The sequence below is a fragment of the Clupea harengus genome, chromosome 22, assembly GCF_900700415.2.
Source record: "Clupea harengus chromosome 22, Ch_v2.0.2, whole genome shotgun sequence".
Lineage (NCBI taxonomy): Eukaryota > Metazoa > Chordata > Actinopteri > Clupeiformes > Clupeidae > Clupea > Clupea harengus.
Genome location: NC_045173.1, coordinates 24,820,593 through 24,830,592, shown reverse-complemented (window position 1 = coordinate 24,830,592; position 10,000 = coordinate 24,820,593). Strand labels below are relative to the sequence as shown.

Below are 10,000 nucleotides of genomic sequence, written 5' to 3'. Positions count from 1 at the left end.
ATGTTATTTTCTTTTCACTCATACACTTATATTGATGCAATATTGCCCCCTGCTGGCTTTCTTGGGGAATTGCACTGAAAGTCCACATTTCAGTCCGAACATCAAGGCCATGGTCTACATTAGCACAAACAAGACATCCTTGACACCCTGAGATAAAAAAAAAAACAAAACAAGAAAAAAAAACTAAAATCTAAAAAAAAAAAACAGAGATTAAGATTTCTTAACTTTGTTAAATGATTAGAGAGCATTTTTTTACATACTAATTTGTATCATTACTGTTCAGGATAGAACTCTTTGTTCTCTTTTAAAGTGAGATAGCTTGACCCCACATGACAATGCATTCACTGTTAAATGTGTTTTTCGCCTAAATAACACAAAAATAATATTGCATTTATTTGCAATATTAAATACCTTAAAAGTTGTTTTTTGCAATGAAATATATATGATATTTAATGATGATATTTTTTTCATTTGAAATCTAGGAGAATATGTTTATGTCAGATCTTCAGAGAGATTTTGATTGACACAATGTCTTTAACAGAGGTATAGAGATAAAAGCATTATTTCAAAGAGGAAACAAATCTTCTTTCCAATCTCCTTTTGATGGGCTCCTCTTTCTGATTTCTTTCTTTTTTTTGTTTATTCAGTTCTCTTTTTCTTTTGAATTGTTGAAAGCTATCAAGAGGAGGGAGAGAAAGTGTACATTTTCTATGCCTGTCTTCTGTAAATAGCAGTAGTGTAGATGAACCGTCACCCCCCCCCCCCCTCCCACACATACACGCCTCGTCCTTCTCATTCCCCAGTCCGTCTGGTCGTGTCCACTCTTGCTTGCCTCCGAGGACCACGTGTCTGGTTCTCTCTCTCTCTCTCTCGGGCCCTCACCCAGGCCAGACCTGACCTACCTGGGTCAATGTTAACGGCTGTCTGTCTGGGTAGAGTGTCTCTTTCTCTCTGACCCCCCCCCCCTCTCCTTTCAGGATGTTGTTATTTTGTCCTCTGGAGATGAGAAATGTCCCCTTTCAGCTTAATGGCTTGGAAACTGGAGGGGCCACAGGTTAAACCAGAGGCCCCCTGGGTAACCCCAAAAACAAAGGGGGGGGGGGGGGTGAGGGGGGTCCATTTTACACCCCACCCTTCAAGTTTTTCACTCTGGAATATCCCAGAGAGAGTGCCCATCCTGCCCCGATCCTAACGGGACTTCCAAAAAAACTGCAGTCAGTGCTTTTTGATGTGAAAAATTCTAGACTTACTACAGTAACAGTACGGTCTACACAGTACAGTAACAGTATCTGAAGGATAACAATTGGCGTGTATTCATGTGTCTTCTTTACATGTTGTTACATGTTTTGTGGTACATTTTGCTGACAATTTAGGTCCGTATGTAAAAAAAAAATTAAAAATATACATGTCAAATGGTTGAAACAGAGAAGCAAAGGATGCGATGAGTACAGTGATATTGTGGAACACTGTTTGTTTATCATGTCTTCAAAGCATTTTTGTTTTTTTTTTACAACAAAAACTACACACTGCACTACTTACCTAAATCTTTGAAAGGTGGGCGTTTGACCAGAGGTGAGCGCTTTTAACCCAGATCCCGGCGCTGCTCTGGCCGTTTGTCTTGTCGGCCCATATACAAGGGGGAGGGGGTTGAACACTACTGACAAGGGAGACGAAATAATGATGGGGGGGGGGGGGTTTCTGTAACTGAGAAATTGCTTGTTCTTTCTTAATCTTACCCTCGGATTTTGCAACTGCATTTTGAATCTGTGCATTTGGTTCCATGTAACGTCTGTAGCAGTGGTTAGAATGTGCCATTACGCCATTGGTCTAAATCCTGTGCTTGTGATGTCATTATTGTGAGACGCCCTTCACCCAACCACTCCCCTCTGTCTCCCTAGAACTTTTTACCACTTGTGTTGATGAAGGGGGGGGAAAAAAAAACAACGTAAAAAAAAATCAGACCTGTAAGATCATGTCAGACTATTCTTTTATATGTTTTCCTCTTTTGTTTTGTAAAGGTTTTTTTTTTCTTTCTTTCTTTCAGTGGTCACTGCAGCACTTTCTGTACATTGGCCAATAAAGACTTTCCTTAGAATGAGTGAATACCTGGTCTTTCTCATCCTCATTCACACTCAGCTTGTATGGTTGTGTGTGTGTGTGTGCGCGTGTCCATGTGTGGTTAGCTTTGGTCAGTTATTATGAATGTGTTATTAAAAACATGTTTTGTGAGCGTTCATATGAATAACATCAGCACCCATGGCATGCAACATTCATTGCACCACTGGTTGAGTCCTCAAGTTGGTCAAGGTTAGATAATGTGAAATGTACAGGGATTGAATTACGGTTGTCATGACAGCCTCAGAAAAATGCAAAAATGTCCCTCTCTTTAACTCAATTTTGCACTCCAGTTGACACATCTGGGCATGGTGGCATTGGCATGTGTGTGTGTGTGTGTGTGTGTGAATATTTTTTAAAGAATTCCGTAAGGAATTCTAAGAAATTATACAGAAGCACAGAATTTTGGCAAGAATTTTCCATATCTAAATAGAAAGTTTTGACCGTTGGTAGTAACTACTTTGAGCAACTAATAATGGTATTCTGTAAACATGAATTAAACTTTTAAGTGTGCTATATCTAGCTAGCTAGCAAACTTTAAGCATAGGTCTTTAACCATAACTGCACTGCCTAGAAGAAACCAGGACATTTTGCCACCGTTACCGTAAACATTATTTAGGGGGTTTATTTAAAAAAAAAAAAAAAAAAATTTACTGGTCGGAGAGAACATCTAGCGGTTGACCCGTCAGCTCCGTGTTCAACCCCGAAGTCGAACTCAACTCGCGGCACTGCGCCGTCCACAGCTCCAGTGCCGCAAGCCGTGCCCATGCCACCTGCAAGAGAACCAGACCCGTTACTGCCTCATGAACCACACGGATGGCTGCCAGGACTGCATGCAGCAACAGCACGCAGGCCACGATGTGGTTTCCATGGATGAGGCTTACCTAAAGAAGGAGCGCACTCCTAGGACTGTTTTGTAGGATACTGGGAAAGGTACAAGAGATAAGGCAGAGTGGCTGTAATGATTGTTAGTCACATGGTATACATCTAATTAGAACATTACCTCATAGTGGCTTAACACCAGTGGCCTGCTGAGTCATTTTGCCAAGCCTAATTCTGTTGAAAGATACCGTTTAAAACAGCTTTCCAGCAGCATTGCATGTTCTTCATTGATAGCTGTTGGGACGTAAAGATATTTTAAGGCACAGTGTTTTCTTACTGAAACTCCTAGATTTAAGAACAGATGTAAAGGCTACATCGCTATATTGAAGACCCTTTACTCAGACAACAGCTTTTTTTTCTTCTTTTAAACATTTCTCTGTCAACCTAGCCCAAGCAAAGTGTGTGACACACCTACATGAGGTCATGGACTGGTGGACCAGCATCAGTGCAAAGGGCGAAAGTGCTTCCTAACCCCGCACGGCATGCTGCGTGAACACGAGAGTGCCATGTCTGCCTGCCTCAGCGACACCCTCGAGCTCTCTGTCCAGGAAGGGGGACCCCTTCGTCCAGCAACTCTCTGCCCAGCTGTGCGCCCCCCATGTGGCCTGGTGCGGGTCTCGGCAGAGGCGCTGCAGGGATGGGGGGACTGGAGCAGCTTCCTGCCGGGGAGCGGCAGCCTGGATCGCCTTGTGCGCAGGGCCACAGACGACCTGACAGCGAAGCCAAACTTCGCCCTGGAACACGACCCCCTGGGTGGGGCGGAGATGGACTTTGCTGCACTTGTGGAGAGCATGAAGGGGTTGATGGGAAGTCACCTCCGCTGCAGTAAGCCGGTTACCGTTCCTTCCGAGATACTGGAGTACTACATGAGGCAGATGGAGAAGGAGGAGGAGGTTAGGGCCGCCACTTCCTGGGGGACCGAAATGCCTCTTCCCTCCCCAGGACTCCTGTCATCTACCAGCACTACATCTACTTCTCTGTGGAGGTGAGCTCAGGCCCAGATCTGACACAGATTCAGTCCAGAGTGAGCAGTCGCCTCAAATAAACAATTTAAATTGTCTCAAGGCGCTTCACAGAGTTCAAAGCCTAAACCCCTCTTGCACTTTGTATTGCAGTAAGGTGTACATCTACTTAAATGTCCAAATGCCCTTTTATTGCAGTAAGGTTTAAATCTACTTAAATGTCCAAATTGACTTTTATTGCAGTAAGGTGTACATCTACTTAAAAGTCCAAATGGTTGGTTGGTTGGTTGGTTTCTAGATCTTCTGGACCGTGCCAGTGGGTGGAGAGGATGAGGACTCATTAGATGTTCAGTTGGAGGATATAAATGAGTCTTCGGCAGGGGACAAGTGAGACGGATTTTGCGGATAGCCTGAGGAATTGCTGCTTTGAGACGGGTGCGCCGAACAGGGGCAGTCAGTACCACTTCCGCGTGCATAGTTTTGGTAATGGAGAGTTTCTCGTTCAGAAATTCAGATGAATTCAATTCAAGAGGTTCAGATCATTTAGTGTAGTATTTCATCTTCTCCCTGCGCTTGGATTCTACTAACTGTTTTCTGTTGCCAGGTAAACACAGAGTGTCTTGGAGATGATGACAGTGACGCAAAGGTGTCCGTGGAACTGTAACAACAGAGTATTTCTTAAGACACACACACACACACACACACACACACACACACACACACACACACACACACACACACACACACACACACACACTATGTATATACACGTTATAAATATATTTTGCCTACTATATGACAGTGAAGCACTCTTGAATGAATTTACAAAATAAGCAAGCACGTAAAGCATCATTAATGAGTTTGTTAATGTCAAATCCTGTATTGTGTTGGGCTGGGCATGTCCACCCCTCTCCCTCTCCCTATCTGCACACTACCAGTGAAATATGCAAGCTCTGCCCTTTTTGAGCAGCAAACATGCAATCACCAAAAGATAATTAGCTCCATCTACATAGCCAGCCACTGAGCATGAAAGAAATAATTGCATCAGCTTTTCTGTTGTTTTAACTGCACCCGGCAACAGCCTAATCTCATCATTATGTGATAATGTTGTGAGGAGATGTGCTGGACCTAGACTACAGAACACGGTGTCCATAATTAAGTTCATTAAGAGCAGCACATTATGGTGGTGACCTGGGGGTTAATTAGATTTACTGTAGAGGACGGGCACGTCGGCACAAGACGTAACACACGGATCCGATATGGAGTCCGCTCCCATTGGGGAGGCTGCTCACACTTATTCTATTATGTTTCTTTTTTCAGTCTGAATAAAATGTATGTATTTTTCACTGTACCATTAACCCCCACACTGACATAATGTCAACAGCAGTTTGATTATTTTGCAATTTAATGACCTCCATGCAAGTACGCAAGCAGTACATGCATTAGGAATTTCTGCAACAATCACTGTGTGGGTGTGATGACAATACAAGCCCTTCAGTAGATTAAATACTTTAATGAATGTTAACAATGATGGTATAGTGGTTTTAGCTCTTAATCCCTGGCCCATCCAGTGTGATAGACTAGAGAATGTTGATCAACATACAGTATGTTGGGGTCGGTTTCCTTCTTTATTTATTTTTTTCTTGGTTTTTGTTTGTTTCCCCTCTTTTTCTTGTGTTGTTTATTCTTCTGCCATGGTGATATGGTCCTTGTATGAAAAAAAAGACTTATTTTTCATTTGTGACTTCTTTGCCTGCCGTTTGTTATCTTAACAAAATCTTTAAACCGGATCTGAATATGATGCAATGGAGGTGAAATCGTGTGACAAGTCACAAGACACAACAAAAAAACTCTCACATTCCATTCAGATCATTTGAATCAAAACAATGTAACTTAGTACTTTGAACAAAGTAAGAAAATGTTCATTGACTACTTTATGAGGGGAAAAGGAAAGAAATGAACTGGATGGGTATGAAGGAACAGGAAAAGAAAACATATCTTAGTTATTTGGTTTGTTTATTCCAGCCACATTAGTTAACTCCCATTGGGCGTTAGACAGAGAACTAACCCTGATATAGCCCAGTGGAGACTCACGCTGCATGGACAGGTGCAGTAGTTTTTCAGCATTTCTGAAGTGTACAGTCTAGGATTCTAATCCCATACACTTTTTGTCAGATTCAGCTAATTGCTCCTCGTGGTCCACTAGCTGTCGGGTTAAAAAAAATGCAGTGACCTGGCTCTGTAAACGGGAAACAAATCAAATGGCTCAGACTGAGCCATTCACTATTCCAGTCAAGAGACACATAATGCTGGACGGAGTGCACTGCAACACAGAAACAACAAAAGGCATAAACCGACCTGGTAGACAGACCTGTTTTAGATTGATCACACATGTAGCATAGTCATTGTAGTCATTCAATTCACGCCCATTTCCATGGTTCCTCATTGTTTCCACAGCTGATTTACAGTGAACTCCAACTACACTGGATGAATTTCATGATTTATGAAATCAAAATGAATATGATGATACTGATAATTTAATGATTTTTATTAAATATATCACATGGATCTGTCTGACTGTCTCCTCTCGGTAGCAAGGACCATGGGGTGAGAAAGGGATCTGGAGTGAGATCCTATAGTGTTTATCAGCCTCTACACTGAGCCTGACTGACAGCATACTGCTCTATAATCTCAATTTATCAACCAACCGGTTTGCAAACCCAAGGCCTAGTTTTGTTTCCTCATGCTTTTCTAAGACCGCCTGGATTCTCTGACTGCACTGTAAATGAGGCTGAGATGAGAACTCCTGTGTGGAAACCCATCTCAGGCGTCCATGATGATGGAGAGTGCTTTGTCTGTGTTGCAGCAAAATGTGTTGTTGCTGTGTTATTGCGTGCAATAGTCTACAATAAAAATATACAGTAAGTAACAACATAGAGTTCAGCAGAGTTCACAATCAAAATTGTAATTGTAAACTAAAATGTAGCTGATGCGGTTAGAGTAAGTATGCTAGTTTAAAAAGGAGAGTTTTAAGAGCTGTTCTGAGTACAGTCCAGTGCATGGATGTGAGGAGGAAGTGAAATTCAGAGTTTGGGTGCAAGATTCGGGAAGGCCCTGGCATGCATTGTAGTGAGGTTGATGTCAAGTAGTGTCAGTAAACCTGTTGATGATGACCGCAGGTATGTGAGGTTGATGTCAAGTAGTGTCAGTAAACCTGTTGATGATGACCGCAGGTATGTGAGGTTGGCAGCGGAACGTTTATGAAGAGCTTTTTTTATTTCCTGAATTCTCTGACAGGACTGTATATAAGGCTGGGATGAGAACTCCTGTGTGGAAACCCATCTCCGGCGTCCATGATGATGAAGAGTGCTCTGCCTGTGTTGCTGCTGCTGCTGTTCTGCTCTCTTTGTGGGGCACAGGGCCTAGGTAAGCGTGGAGACGTCCAGTTTTAGCTAAATGGTTTATTGAATGCCAGACATATTAACACAGCTTTATCATTACAACATATGGTAATACGTAGACATGTGCACTACACAGCTATTCTGACTTGATCTGAAGTGCCCAAAGCATGCATGTGTGACTTTGTGTTTCAGAGCAAGTAGCGTTTGGAGCATCACTGGGAACTCATGGAAATCAGGGTCCACATAACACTGAGATTACCCTGGTTTACAAGGACGTTTTTGTCAATGCTGGGAATGCCTACAGCACAACTACAGGTATATGTACTACAATTTGTTGCTAGTTAGCACCTGACTGAGATTAGCAATGTTATTAATATGCAGCCCTGTTTTGGATTATGCATTATGTGCTGTTCTGATGGTCACAGGTATCTTCACTGCACCAGTGAAAGGAGTCTACTACTTCAGCTTCTCTGGTCATAATCGCTCCATCAGGTCCATGGGTCTCAGACTAATGAAGAACGGCCATCAGATGGTGATAGTGTACAATCATGCTGCAGGTAATCGCTGGGAGACCGCAACCAATGGGATGAACCTGCAGCTAGAGCAGGGAGACCAAGTGTACGTGCGGCTCATGGCAAACACCTGGATTATGGATAATCACAATCACCACAGCACTTTCATTGGCCATTTGCTGTTTCCACTGTAAAATGGCAATGTCTGCTCTTTTGATGTCTTCATTCTGTTTCTGGTGTGTGGGGTTAACATGATCTAATTGAATCAGTAGTTCTATGGTAAGTCAGTAAGGATAAATTATATGAATGATTACAGACTGTAGGCCTCTCTTGTAGTTCAGCATGTCACTGCAATAAAGGTGCTGTATGAAGGGTTAACTATTTGAAAACCAGCTAAATTTCATACTTTACACTCCAAACAAGCTGGTAGCAATGTATCACCAAAATGTTTGGTTACACTTGTGTTTTGTTGCCATTATAATGAAATACTGAATGTTACATAAAAAAAAAACTACGTGTAACATCCTCAAGTTATTGTTGTTTGAACTGAACAAATGTATCAAAAAAAATCATGAAGACATTATTTACTCAATAAACTACACTAGCACCTTAACATGTGTCTAATCTGTTTGTTACATTCCCTTTGCATTCAATTTAATTTCCTTATGGTCAAAGAAAGGATCTTAGTACTCCTGAGAGAAATGCAGATATACCAATGATCTCAGTAACCACGGTGTCGTTTGCTGCCATCTGCTTCTCGTCTACTGTCACACATACCAAAATGGCATTCTACTAAACCGAGATTAGCAAGTGCTCATCTCAGACAGTAGGAAACATTTCAGTTTGCTGGGACTGATTTATGTTAGTGAGATCCTGTAACGGGCTGGAAGAGCTGTTTGCCAAATTGCGGGATGTGAGTGTTGAATCAAACATTTGTGACACTATTTCAGGCATATTATCCTGGTCTCTGACAGAATCCTTGAGTCTGGCGAAAGATCATTTATATTTGAACTCAAAAGCCAATGGAATACAGGCCTCCCTTCAGTGCTGCTGAAGCAACATTTTTGATTGGCTGGAATAGAGTAGGGCTCGGTCCAGGCCACTGTTTGTTTCCCATTTACAGAGACCAGGACTGTGTAAAAACATCTTTGCTATGGGATGCTGCTGTAGTCTCTCCAGTCCATCTGATCTACTTGTAGAAACCCTCACGACACCTACTCACCCCCACCACACTGTCATACACTTATTCTACCCCATACTCTGTGCAAGCATTTTCCTCCAATGTAAATAATCAACATCGTTTTTTGTTCCATTAATTGACTTACCTTTGCAATAGAAACCTTACGAGCACACTGTATACCCACCAAGCTGTTCTGCAGTACTTGAAAGCTCTCTCCCCACCCCCCCACCAATTTTGTACATAACATTATATACAATGTTATGTTTGTATGTAGAGTGTACATTGACCACATGTGTGCTGATACATGTATGATTTACTCTGCCATGTTCCTGATTGTTTCCCCTCTCCTTCTGCCACAAGTTCATCAGTGACAACTGTGCTGTTGTTGGGGTTTGGAAGGCAAGTCCGTTAGCTTTTACCTACATAGCCCACTAAGATGTGTGTGTCTGCCATCATTTGGTAAGTCCCGCTGTTAATAACAAGTACTTAGACATATACATAGATTTCAAAGGGAACAGGAAATGGTGTAAAAAAATAAATCTTACCAAGCAAACCTGTCAGACCTGTATCATCTGAGCCTGGAGGGCTGGCTGGAAGCCTGGGAACTGACAACAATCTCGTCACTCAGGATGGAAATCTTTGGATGGTTAGTTGTTGTTAGATTGTGCCTCTAACAACATTTCAGAACTCTTCCGAATTGTTCCATTTGGTTGAGTTTCTCACACCCCTGCTGGTGTTCTTATCTCTATCACTTGTCTCTGGTTTTCTACCTGTGCTTTTCTATGTAAGGGTTAAACTAAGGGCAGGAAAATGGATTTAGTGTGATATTGCATTAGAAGATGATTTCTTTGTCATGTTTGGGTTCATTTGAATGGTCTCCCTTTGGGTGGTAAAGTGGTCACAGTCCTGCAGTGGAATACATTAGTCTTAACATGGATCTTAACATGT

At 42.2% G+C, this 10,000-nt stretch overlaps 1 protein-coding gene across 1 annotated transcript in view; it reads left to right on the top strand.

The window, feature by feature from the left end:
• clstn2a (calsyntenin 2a) overlaps positions 1-850 on the top strand; it is an 85,410-nt gene extending 84,560 nt beyond the window's left edge. Inside the window, exon 15 of the mRNA XM_042703066.1 lies at positions 1-850. This exon is cut by the window's left edge and continues 490 nt beyond it. The gene's annotated coding sequence lies outside the window, so the exon portion shown is untranslated.
• The last annotated feature ends 9,150 nt before the right edge of the window (positions 851-10,000 follow it).